Source organism: Neopsephotus bourkii, unplaced genomic scaffold, assembly GCF_033783945.1.
Source record: "Neopsephotus bourkii isolate Nb327-2 ecotype Australia unplaced genomic scaffold, CSIRO-AGI_Nbou_v1 NB_1768, whole genome shotgun sequence".
NCBI classification, from domain to species: Eukaryota; Metazoa; Chordata; class Aves; order Psittaciformes; family Psittacidae; genus Neopsephotus; species Neopsephotus bourkii.
The window spans coordinates 967,717-979,028 of record NW_026902242.1 but is presented as its reverse complement, the minus strand read 5'-3'; the positions used below and the strand labels follow the sequence as shown (position 1 = coordinate 979,028).

The 11,312-nt window shown below is 43.8% G+C and overlaps 1 long non-coding RNA gene across 1 annotated transcript in view; it reads left to right on the top strand.

Moving 5' to 3' along the window:
* The first annotated feature begins 779 nt into the window (after nucleotides 1-779).
* LOC133226068 (uncharacterized) overlaps nucleotides 780-11,312 on the top strand; it is a 77,380-nt gene continuing 66,847 nt past the window's right edge. Inside the window, exons 1-2 of the long non-coding RNA XR_009729393.1 lie at nucleotides 780-993; nucleotides 5,957-6,076. This is a non-coding gene — a long non-coding RNA (uncharacterized LOC133226068). The remainder of the gene's footprint in view (nucleotides 994-5,956; nucleotides 6,077-11,312) is intronic.

Genomic DNA, 11,312 nt, shown 5'->3' with positions numbered 1-11,312 from the left:
GTCTTTTATTCGAAGTGTTTCCACTTAATCAGAGAAATAGACCTCTTTCAGCTTGAGTAATACTCTGTGCCTCCTTTCATCCCAATCAAAATATCATTGGGAACTTGATTAGGAAGAAATGTGATGCAGAGCATTGATGAAAATATTCTTTCACAGCTTTGCACCTGGAAATGATCCTAGAAATATCATTGTTCATTGACAACTGATTAACAGAAACTCTTTCATAGTCATTAACATTCCTGTCTGAGGCCTCTCTAATAATCAGCTGTGTCAATGCTTTCATTAGGGTAACAAAGGAGACAAGTTAAACCTCATGGCACATTTCCAGTGTCCCTGTCTAATAGAAATGTCACTGTGAAGGTCATCATCTCAGTAGCCTAATCTGAATCATGATGAATCTGAATTTGAAGTGGTGCCACCACATCAGCAAGATGCTTAGAACTTTCCTGCTGTCCTAAGTGGGGAATGAAGATCTCACCCAGCTCATCCAGGACTCCCCACATCATTGTTACCCAGGTTTGATTTAACTCATTAACTCCAGTTGGGATAACACTGAATATCCTTTATTAGTTCTGAGATGGGAGAAATTTGTTTTAGCCCACAGGCTGCTCTTTGAATACGGATGAGTCGCTTATTTATCCTTCTGTTATAAGTGATTTGTACTGGGTGCAGGTGTGCTGGTGCCCCGATGCTAACAGAAGGGGGGCCTCCGGGTAAATGGTGTTTAAAGCAAGGGCAAACACCCTAGAGAGCAGTAAGGAGTGGAGGGAGAAGCTGCTGATAGCAGCCTATGTGTAAGGTATTATTTATTAGTGAAGCAACTTTGAACTGGATGGCAACTTGTTCAAATCAAATCACTCAAGGAGTTAGGGGTGTTTGCAAGTGCTGTCTGTACTTGTGCATTCCGAAAGTGTCTAATGTAAAGATGCTGTTCTGTTGAGAGTGATCTTCATCACTACCAAAATGCTGAACTCCCTTTCTAAAGGTAGGTCTGTGTGTGCATGTGAAATGAAATTAATTAGTGAGGGTTTGCTTGCTGATTAAAATTAGTGTCTATAAATAACTTTAATGTTAAATGCTGCCTGTGCCCTGCAGAGTTGTAAGTTGTTGTTTTCTGTTAGTTCAGTGCTTAAACAGGAGTCTTAAGAGTGAGCGTAACATGATGTTTGAGTGGTTGACGGTTAACTCGGTGTCTGTACCCTGGGGGGCTATAAGGTAGTATTGCATAGAGTCCTTCTATCGAAGTCTAGCTGTGGCATAACAGTAGAACATATTCCCCCTGCTTAAAACCTGGGAAAGCTCAGAGGTAGAGTGTTCTGTTTGAGTGGGGCTACATTACCATGCCAAGCAGCCTGCTGGGACCCTGGTGTGTGCTACATGCATGTAGCAGTTAATGTACAATCAGGAAAGTTAATTCCAGTGCTCTGCGTCCATATTTTGCAAGATTATCATAGAATCACAGAACAGTTTGGGTTGGAAAAGACCTTAAAGCTCCTTCAGTTACAATTCCCTGCCATGGGGAGGGACACCTTCCATGACAGCAGGTTGCTGCAAGCCCTGTCCAACCTGGCCTTGAATTTATGCCCTTCAGTATTTGTTGCTGACAAGATTCCTTAAAGAACCTCAAGGGTTTTCCCAACATTGTAATTGTTCTGGAACAGGTATGGGATATCTGTTGGAGAAGGAAGGATATGTGTTATTTTTCAGCATGGTATGTCTTCATGCAAAGCCATTGTTTTTGCAGGCAATTACACTGTGCTAGCAGAACAAATTTCAGTGAGCAGTTGATAAAATTCATAATTAATGAGCTTTGGCTACCACAATGCTGACTCTGTTCAAAATAAGCTCATGTTTCACACTTGCTTTTCTAAATACTAATGAGTCTGCCATTACTTGAATCAAATGTCACTTAGACATATATAGCCTAAGGGAAAGTACATTCTTCAGCTGCTAAGTACCTGTTCCAGTCTGTTTTCAGGGATATGTTGATTTTGGCCTTCTGGGCACAAAGGAGTAAGAAGTGGAACTTTCTCCTCTATTCTATTTAAAATGCTTTTCTCTAGGGCAAGACAAATCTATACCAGGTGAAAGCATGAAATGTGTGAAGATGCCGATGTGAGTTGGCTGCCTTTTTTGCCATCAGTGTCTCCTTCCCATTGTTATCCTTTGTCCTGAAGGACAGACCTACAGGCCTTTGCTATGGTGTTGACAGACATCTCTTTCCCAGCTGGCTAGCAGTGCAGGTGGTGGGCTAGGAGAATTATAAGGGCTTTGAGCTCCCCATGGAAAGGGCGAGAGTAGTGTTGAAGAATCTTCTCCATAAGAACCTCGAGGGAGATACCCACATAAATACCAGGCTATTGGCTGAAAGAGAAAGCCAACCAGTGCAGGAGACAGCACAGAGAAAGAAATACAACTTTCCATGCTGGGTTAGCAGTAGAGAGTATCACCTTTCTTCTTTCTGCTGTGTTTTGCCAATGAGTGCCTTGGTATTGAAGCTGAGCTAAAGTTTTCCCTGAGCTTATGGGCTTTCTTTGGCATGTCTTGCTCAGGATCTTCTGTTTATGGTTGGCCAAATAATCAGGCCATAATGCAGAAAAGCTGATGAGCTTCAGACTATGGTAGCAATGAGTCCCATCTTGTTTTGTTGGTGAAAACAGGTGAGGAAGCGGCCAAATGGGGTGGTTGTCCTGCTTTTCAACAGTGCTACCTGGTCCTGCAAAGCATGTGGGAGATACAGATACCGGTATTAGGTATTCATGTACCTTGCCTATTGCTGCGATGTTGCCTCCTTCTCCCCAAAGCAGCCTTTTTCTGTCCCCACAAATGGCATCTTGCAAAAGGCAACCTCAGAGTGGTGCAAAGCTCATGAGCCCACGAAGAGTTCTGTGTTACTGCTTCACATGGAAATGTGTGAATTTCCCTTGTTTGGGTCTCTTCATAGGGCAAATCAAATTATACCTGGGCCTTGAAATGGCACCAAGGAAGACTTGGGCTGCATGTTCGCAAAGCAGAGGGGCCATTGGGAGGTTTCATCTGCCTGAGATGAGGCAAATATGTGCAAAGTTGGAAGGTGAGACTAATGGTAACTGAACCTTAGCCATGAAGGTGATTAACATAAAGTAAATTTTCACAGTACTCTTTCCCTCCTGTCTTCCACTCCAAGCTTAGGGATGAGCCCTGTCTACAGCTGCTTACTCCTCACCAGGCAAGAGGTATCTGCAGGTGAAGTTGCCTGCCCTGTTTCTCACTGTGCACAGTGTCATTGTGGCCAGTGGGAGAAAAGGAGACTGTGTTCACAAGGGGGTATTGAGACACTGGGGAAGGAAGAAAGAGATGCTTGTGATGCTAGCACCTGGTTTACTGGGCTAGGCTTTGCGTGTCCTGATTGTTCAGGCTGGCATTCAAGAGACTAATTGTTTGCAGAAACCTGCAGAACATGACCTGAGTATCCAGGGCTGACTTAGAACTGAGAGAATAGTCCTGAAACCATCAAAGGTGAGCCAGGAAAGCTTAGTTGGTGCAAATGGAGGAAGCCTCAGAAGTCAGCTCAAGAAGGGTTAAGAATCATGGTCTGATGAGATGCACGCATCTGTCAAGCCAAAGCAGGGGTTTTAATCTTCAAACCAGCCTTCGATTACATCTGCCCTGGCAGAGATGCTCTCATTTGTTATTTTTCATCTAAATGAATGAGGTGGTTGCCTAAAGTATGGTGAGAATGTATCACCGGGGACCTATCAGGGAGGCCAAAGCATTTTCCCTGCTTTCAGACCTTGGAGAGTGTGTCTCATAGGAAAATAATAGATATCTAAGGAGGCTGAATTCTTCTAATAAAAACTACTTCACTCCTTCCCTACTGCATCTACTGCAAATGTCTGTCTTTGGCCTGCTGCTGGTCCTGCTGATAAGAGAAGCCAGCTCTGCAATCTTATATAGCTGCATTAGGAGCCAAATAAGTTCAGGTGCTGTTGGCGCAAGTTCAGAGGAGGCCATGAGGATGATCATGGTCTGGAGCACCTCCTGTATGGAGACAGGCTGAGAACATTGGGACCGTTCAACCTGGGGAAGAGAAGCTGCATGGAGACCTCAGAGAAGCTTCCAGTGTCTGAAGGGGGCTAAAGGAATGCTGTAACTTCCACTTACCAGTGAGGTGAGGTGATGCCAGGCCAGAGACCCACAAAAGTTGCCTTCCCATGGGTGGGAATGGGCTCTTCTGAGGTGGCATAGGAAAGGAGTGACAGACTAGAAGCAGCCTCTTGAAAAGCAGAAACCCATTTGTGGGTGGGAGCAGAAGTGGGGAAGTATTGTGCGTTTGGGTCTTGGTGAGCTCTGGGACTAGTGAAAATGCCTGGGGGTGAAACTCAAGAAGCAATAGCTCTATTCAGTTGGACTGATGATCTTAAAGGTCTTTTCCAACCTAGCTGATTCTATGGTTCTATTCACCTGCTCTCTTTTCTCTTTTTAAACCCTTTTCACCTGCTTTTTTGGTTTGAAGAGTTTTACACAATCTTTGAGGTGGAGTGGAATGTTCAGTATGGGTATAAGCACCTGGTGCCTCCCACAGCCTTTTCACATGTTAGCAAAGGGTTTCATATTCCTTTAGTATCCCAGTCTCTTTGTAGTCAAATGCAATTTGCAGGGCATGAAAGAAAACCATCTTCATACAGGATTCAAAGGGAAAAGACTGAATTTTGATCTGTTCAATATATGCAGATATTGAGTGGTCTATCAAGGGGTGTGAGAGAGGAATCTGACGCTCTGTCCCATTTGTTTTAGAGGTAGAGTTTGAGCACTCTGCTATAACATTCTAACCTACAAATGAATCCCAAGAAAATGACTGTATGTAGGTCAAATCCACATGTGAACCTCCACCAAACTTGTGCTTCATTCAGCTTTTTCATTATTATCTTTATTTTCTGGGGCCTCAAGGGAGGGAAAAAAACCCTTTGATTAAGGGGAAGGGCATTTTTTTTCCAGTTTAACTTCTCACTGCCTCATCTGTAAAGCAGAAAGCTTTGTTCTTTAAAAAGGTTTGGTTTATGTATGTTTTTCACTGAAGGTTGCTAAAATCCAGCCAATCCTATTGTGGCTGTAAAGGAGACATAAAACTTCATTACAGCTGTTCCACAGAAAGCAATTCAAGTGTCCAAGGCTTAGTGCTGTGGTTCTCTCTAGAAGTGCTGCGTGCCTCTTTGCTATCCCTGTGTGGCTGCCAGGTTTAGTTCACTGTTACTGAGGCATTTCTTGTGGGATTGAAACCAATTTAAAGAGTGATGAATTAAAGGCTCTGCTTTTGAGTTAGTTCCTAAATCTTGGTTTCGTGTTCACGAGCATCCCACTCTGTGGGTTACCATGAGGTTGGGTGTACTCTTTCTCATTCTGATTTATACAGACTGCAGAGGAATTTCCATCTAATATCCTGTTTGTAGCTGAAGATCTGAAGGGTGGTTGTTTTGGGAGTGTTTTGTTTCTTCCTGAGATAGACACTGGTCAAGTGTCATCTTTTGCTGATGCTTCCCCGGTGAGGTCCAGCCCCAGGGCACTGTTTGAGACCCTGAAATACTGGGCTGCAATTAGTGTTATGTTATCTCCAGGGAGGTTCCTTTTAACTGCATTCCCATGCCAGCAAAAGGAGCTGTTGTTTGTGTGAAATAACAGTTTGGTTTACGTATTTGCATTTGTTTCCCTGCTGAATTTCTTTCCTTTATCTCTGTCACATGCAGCTGGTTTCTAGTCAGCCCTTGATGATGCTGGGCATGCTGAGAAAATAAGAGTTCCACCTGTATGTCTTGCTGCAACAGGCATTTTTGGATGTTTATGGCTGCTGCTCTGTAAGGAAAAGAGATGAAGTGGAAGGAAGTACAGAAAGTAAAATGAAGGTGTTTTCTTGTTTTTGTAGCAATATAACTCCCTCCTTTCTCCTGCGTTTTGTCCCACTACATCTCCTGGTCATTAGGAGCTTCCTGCCCCTGCTTTCCTTGCAGCGGAAGCTTATTCCTATGGAAAAAATGAACCCCAAAAAGCAAATGCCTTGGAGCAACTTCATCACATGCTTCTACACTGGACTAGCAGCAAGGTACTAATCCCTTTACCCTGGCAGACTACACACCAGGCTGCACATCCTTGGAGTTAAGTGTGAGTAGCAACCACATGGGCAACAAGCAAGCTGCCAGCACTTGGTCCATGGTTGTCCTCTGCAGGTAGCTTGGCATCTGCAGCAAGACCCCATGGTAGCAGTGTCTTGTGTGTCCCATTTCACCACTTAGCTGGGGCAAAGACTTCTGGATACAAGAGCTAAGCAGACACTCTGGAGCTGTTGCTGTGGCTATCATATCAATGCATGTGGAAGTTCTAGCATCATTTCTACCATGAAGTTATTAATGGAAATCATCATCCTCATTTAGTAGCTGCCATCACTTAGTAGATTAACCTTTATCAAGCAACTTTGCTATGTCAGCTGCACAGCAAAGTAATTACTTTTAATAGAATCTGCCCTTGATTTAAAGCCACTGGGGAAGCAATTAAATTTAACAAAGGCACAAGCCATGACTTAGAAATGAAGATGGATGGGTTTTGTTATCTGTTTCATAAATTGTATTGTGTACAAGTATTAGAAAATATTCAGTCATCTCATTTTGTGGGGTTTAAAATGTGATATTAGACTCTTACTCTAAGGATTAATTGAATGTCATCAGTGCCAGCTCTGGGACTTGGCTCAGAAATAGAGCTTAGTATCATTTATACTCAAATGACAAATGATTTGCAGAGGGCTTTGAACTTGAGCTGCCATTGGCTTCTCAGATGTGTGACATTTGCATTTAGCATGATGAGCATACTTAAGGATTTCTTGGATCACTTGATCTCTTCCCTAGGTCTATTTTATTTGGTAGCATCTTCTTTTAAAGTGAGCTGCACCACTGTACATCTATAGACTTTTTCAATTGACATTGTACTGTGTATATCACATGTACCTGTATGTCCTATGTACCTGTATGTATGCCAGCTTGCAAACAGTTCCTGAGCAACAGCTTCTGTATGCATTTATGAGCAATGCTCCGCATTCTATTGTGGAGTCCTTAGCCCCTGGTGCTGTCCCTTCGCTTGCTGCCTCTGTGATGGCTGTCAGGAATGCTGACTGTGCACATGGTTACTGGAAATGCTTTGGCCAGATGAATGGTGGGATGTGCTTAGGAAATGGGGACAAACAGTGGAGTGCAGCCCAGGCTTTCTCATAGCTGTCATATGTGAAGAGAAATCCTCTTTGTTCTGCTTTGTCTGTCAGAGCAGCTTCTCTTCACTTTGCAATACATCATATGACTCTATAACGCCAAGCTTTGGCCTTTCCCTTCAGTACTGGGCACAAGAGAAGAGCTCTTGCACTTGGATGCAAGAGCTAGAACATCCTCAGGGGTGGCTTCTGCTTTGGGAAGCAAACCAAACATCTCTAGAGAAAACTTGAGAGCCCAAGTCCTCCCTGTGAGACTGCCAAGTTCCTGAGCAGCCAGTCCTACAGCTCTGCAGCCACGCTGAAGGAAGCATGGGCACCTTGCATGACCTGCAGAGCCTTTGGCAAGTGGTCATTGTAACTGCTGCTGAGGTACCAGTAGCCATAGTTGTCCTAGGAAAACAGGAGTGTGAAGGCTGAGCTCACACAGGGCAGGGGATGGAGGCAAGGTGATCCTTGCAGGGTGTGATGCAGGTGTGGTGGCCTCTCCAAGCTCCTCTGCCATGCCTGTGCTCTGGAAAGACCTCGGTTTCATCTGGCAGCTGATTTTTAGTTAGTGCAGCTAATGCAGCAAAGAAACATCCCTTGGGAATGGAGCAGCTCATTAAGGAAGAAATAGAGTACATCCTGTGCTAGGCAGCTTTGATTACTCTTCCGGGAGCTCTGCATCACCTCTCCTCTGCTCCTGCTGGCAGACCTAAACCAGGGGTTTCATTAACTGCATTTTCCTCACTTCACACTGTGCCTCACCTGTGACATGAATTGTAGAATTACAGAATAGTTTGGGTTGGAAGGGACCTTCGTGCTATTCCTTGCATTGGGTACAGGATAAGGCTATAGCATTCCTCCTAAGACTGGTAAGGGTATCAGCTAGTTGTGACTCTCCTGGAGGGACAGAACAGCACTGACCTTTCTATTGCTTTGTTTTCCACTGCCACAAAGCTGCTTGGATTTCCTGTGATTTAGCGCCCATCTTTAGTTTTGATCCAGTTGTTTTATTCTCCTTTAGGGAGATCGTTTGCAATGGGGTGGATGGTCTTGGACTGGTGGAGTCAGTTGTTCTGTGTGCAATAAAAGGCATTTAAGGCTGCTTTTAACTATCTTTTGAAGGAAAAGGTATATACATGTTTCTGAGCAGCTCCTATGAGCAGCTCTAGTGTGGCAGGGAGCAGCTGCCTCTGCACGTGCAAGGCCAATTAAGATTTAGTGCTGCTTCAAAGCCTTCCTTTAGTCCCAAACCAGACTCCTAAAAAGCAGGAGGAAAAAAAGGCCCCACATCTGTATTACGAAGCATCTTCCAAATTAGAATTGCTTGTCCCTCTTGGAAGAATCTGAAGCTGACTGCCTGCAGCCCTATAAAGCATCACTAATCCTGCTGCAAGTCTGTTCTGAACTGAAGCCAACCTCAGAGACAGCTGCAGAGTGGCTTGGTTTGCTGCTGAACTTCAGTCCTGTGTTGGGTGAAACGGATTTTCTTCTTACTATGCTTTTACTTGGGGTACAGCTCAGGGTGAGCTTTACACCATAAGCTCTCCTAGGCTGAAGGCAAGCAAGCCAGCTCACTTTGTAGTGCAAAGCCAAAGTACCCTCTGCAAGAGATGGGTAGGCAAGAGAGAAGTGGCTGCTGCAACACCAGATGATTTTATATGACTTGATACTAAACATCATGTAGTTACACAGAGGAAGGACCCAGCTGGGTGGATGTTTAGTATAGGAGGGGTTGGACTCCAGTTACAGCCTGTCTGCAAGTTTTTGACACTTAGGAAGGGCTTAAACTCTTATGCTGGATATGGGGGGAAAAATGAGCTTTACCATGGACATGTTAATATCTTTTTACTAATGAGGGTAATACACTGACATAAGGATACCATATCTTATGTATGCAGTAGAAATGAATCTGTTTTAATTAGAGAAACCCAACATGATTAAAATCACTGTTTTGGAATCAGAGTAGCTTTTATTTGATTTAGTTTAATTGGCTTCCAAAGTGGCTGCTCTCAAAAGGATCTTCATACCCATGGTGTCTATGGAAGCCTATACTCTGAACAAACCCTTCTCTGGATGTCCTTTGGACTTGCATGTGACCAGAGGAGATACATTTACAGTAGCATACATGCAAGTAAAGAGAGCTGCCCTTCAGGCTTGATCTCACCTGAGGTGCTGTTAGAGGTAAACACTGCAGTACACAAAATCTATGCTCTTGCTGACTTCAATTGTAAAAGATAGGCACCCAGCTCTTGAGAACTGTTATAGTGCAGAGACCTTGGTAGGGGTGAATAAGGCCAGGAAACTGGTTTTGGTCAACGAGTATTTGATGAGATATTATGTGCTAGTTATCCGTAGAGCACCTAAGCAAGGCAGTTTCCATCCTGAGGAGTGATTTGCCTTGTCTGTGCTGCTGTGGCTCTGTCTTCATGCCGTTTCTCGTACCAAGTTAACTTTGGTTTCCTCCCCCTCCTCTTCTTTACCCTCAAAGCTTTAAATGGATCTATATTTAGAAGAGGCTGCACACTGCCTAAAGAGTTTCTGATAGTAAATAATTATCTTGATAGGGATTCCTGATACATATCAGGATTTTTCAGCTTCTTATGCTCTACAGTTTGAAACCTGAACAAGGTTTGTGGATTGCAGACTGGTTTGGGTTGGAAGTGACCTTAAAGCTCATCATGGCCAGGGACACCTCCCAGCTTCCTGTCTTACGTGGTCAGATGGCTGCTAGAGCAACCCTGAGAAGAGCTGCTTTGATTATACCAGCTCCTTGTTCCCGGGCATGATGCAGCTTCAGTCCAGGTTGAACGGAGCCTTGGGCAACATGGTTTAGTGTGAGCTGTTCCTGCCCATGGCAAAGGGCTGGAACAGGGTGATCTTAAGGTCCTTTCCAACCCAACCCATTCTATGATTCTATGGAGCATTGAAAGCTGGATCTTTGAAGAGCTCTTCAGTGGCCTCTTAGCTGTTTGCTTTGCAAAGCACTACTGAAATGCTGTTGTTAGGCTGACAGCAGGCACTTCTTGCAAATGAAGGGAAGACAAAGCTGATGCTTTAAAGATGTACATGGGAAGCTTTCCTGTTTTGTAATGTCTACCTGCTTTAGCACGCTATTATAGCTGGTCCTGCTTTTTCAGCACAGTGAGAGGCTGCAAGAACATAAATATTCTCTGGTGTTTGCTTCAGTTTGCATCTGGAATAGGGAGACACCACGGTGGGTAGAATTAACAGCATTGGTTGTTGAATGCTCCAGTGCTAACATTCCACAGATTATTGCATGTAAGTAGGTAGGATAGATATTAATTAAAATAGTAGTAGAAGAAGTGGAAAATCAATTGCCTGCCTCTGAGGAGCTTTCCTGTTGAGACTCTTTTAATTCTTTCTAAATCTTGGTGCCTTGCTGTGCTTGCTAAACTTCTGTTTCTGCTAGGCTGCTGTATCTCAAAGCAATTGCCCCATAAACCACCACAACAGTGGGGATGGAGAGTAGTGAATTTCAGTGGGCAACTTTAGCATGCATAAATTACAAAATGAAATGGTAAGCTTTTAAGATGCCTTGATGGAGAAATAAATATACAGCCGAAAACCATCTTGGGAAGGGGGAAAGGCACAGAACTGTCAGCTGGTGATGTATGGATGAATTTGAATTACTCTATGCATAAAACTTTTACTCTTATGAGTAAAACTAAAGAACTAAAAGAGAAGAAACTAGAACTCTCCTCATCCTTGTACCCTTTTTGAATTAGTGGCAAAAAGTGTTAGAGAATCTGTGTATTTACTTTGTCTGGATTTGAGATGCCGTGATGCTGACGATGAACTGCAAGACTTAAGGATCTGTCTGCAGGGGTTGTAAAGTATTCCCAGGACAAGCAGGATAACAGGTTGGGAGGGACCTTAAAGCTCATCCAGTTCCAACCCCTGCCATGGGCAGGGATACCTTCCACTAGAGCAGGTTGCTCCAAGCCCTGTCCAACCTGGCTTTGAGGTGTTTAAGTGAATCCACTTATTTTGTATCATGAGGAATTTATATCATTATCTGGAACAAATATTTTCAAATGTGCTGTTCTCCGTCAACAGAGAAGTTCCATATTTTTATGTA